The following is a 1,392-nucleotide window of genomic DNA, read 5'->3' as shown; positions in this document are numbered from 1 at the left end:
TTTGTTTATTTTAAATGTGGTTTGATCATACATTCATCTTATAAAATTGCGAGGTTTATCCACACTGCCATTTCAAATATATATAAATCCATCAACCAATCCATCAATCTATTTATATACATTTCGTCTCGTCGTCTGGTGTACGTGTGAAGCAGCTTCACCACCACCACCACCACCAAAGTGAACTGCACATAACCCCATGACGTGGCGCAGCCTATATAAAAAAAAAAAAAAAAAAATTAAAAAAATAGTCAGATCCCGCGTGCGTCTGCTGGTGGTCTGAGCCGCCGACGAGGCTTTGCGGGCGAGCTGATTTCGGTCTAGATGAAGGATGAGCTTCTCACACGTAGACGTTGTCCATCCTGCTGATGCTCCGTCGTCTCATCGTAAACTCTTGTGCACCCTCTGGTGCTTGCTAGTCTCCCAAACTTCTTTGTGTAGCCTGCTTTGCAGATTGTCTTCCTTGTCTGTGTGGTTGCTCATTATTCAGAGACAGACGGATCTCAGGTCATCTGCAGCTGCAGCGCAGGAGAAGCAGAAAGATGGCGATCATCCATTAGACCGACCGGGCGCACGCAATGAAATACGAGGACAACTTTTTGGGAGGATCGCTCTTGAGGAGAAGATTGTACCAGTGAGTTTTTTGTGGGGTTTTTTTTTTTTATTCATCCCTCTTCTACTATATTTCCAGTTTCGCCAAGATTTCGACGGGCTTTCAGGTTCTGCGAGAACGTCGCGATGGTAGATCATGGGATATAATTTGGAGAGCGCCTCGTGAATGACCTGGAAAGAGCTGATCTTCCCTGCCCCCCTTCTCCAACACCACCACCACCATCTCCTCCACCACCACCACCTTTTCTCCTTTTAGTCCAGGTCCAGCCGACTCGGGGTGAGGGAGCCGGGGCGGTGTTTTAGACGGGGTGGGCGCTCCGGCTTTTGGCACCCATGTAAAAAAAAAGAAAAGAAAAAAAAAAAAGCCCCAAGTCAAGTGGGTCTTCTCGCTCTGCGAGCCGACCGGCCGCCTGCTCTCGCCATGTCGCCTCTCGGTTTGTTTGTCAAAGTGACACAAGGAAATGGACGCGGCGGCGTAGAGAAGGTCGCCTACGTGTTTCGGCGGCGCCGGAGCGCGAGTGTTTTCCTTATTCTGACATGTCTGGTCAGGGGAATTATTGGCCCCGGCTGTGCGTGTGCTGTGTGCGTTTGCATGCGCCCCCCCCCCCATCTCTCCCCCTCTCTCTCTCTCTCCCCCCCTCGTGCGTGTTGTTGCGCGTTAGCTTCAGGGAGAAGCCATTGCACGGATTGCTCTCCTCTCCCAAACCAGACTCCATTAGCGACACGAGAGGAGCAGGCATAGCCGCTGGTCCACTCGAACGCGCGCGCGCGCACCTGAAC

At 51.1% G+C, this 1,392-nt stretch overlaps 1 protein-coding gene across 1 annotated transcript in view; it reads left to right on the top strand.

The window, feature by feature from the left end:
- Positions 1–518: 518 nt before the first annotated feature.
- znf462 (zinc finger protein 462) overlaps positions 519–1,392 on the top strand; it is a 35,535-nt gene continuing 34,661 nt past the window's right edge. The window contains exon 1 of the mRNA XM_037483784.2: positions 519–634. The gene's annotated coding sequence lies outside the window, so the exon portion shown is untranslated. The remainder of the gene's footprint in view (positions 635–1,392) is intronic.

Source organism: Pungitius pungitius, chromosome 18 (assembly GCF_949316345.1).
Source record: "Pungitius pungitius chromosome 18, fPunPun2.1, whole genome shotgun sequence".
Classification (NCBI taxonomy): Eukaryota; Metazoa; Chordata; class Actinopteri; order Perciformes; family Gasterosteidae; genus Pungitius; species Pungitius pungitius.
Note: the sequence above shows the minus strand (reverse complement) of the source record. Positions and strands in the feature narration are given on the sequence as shown.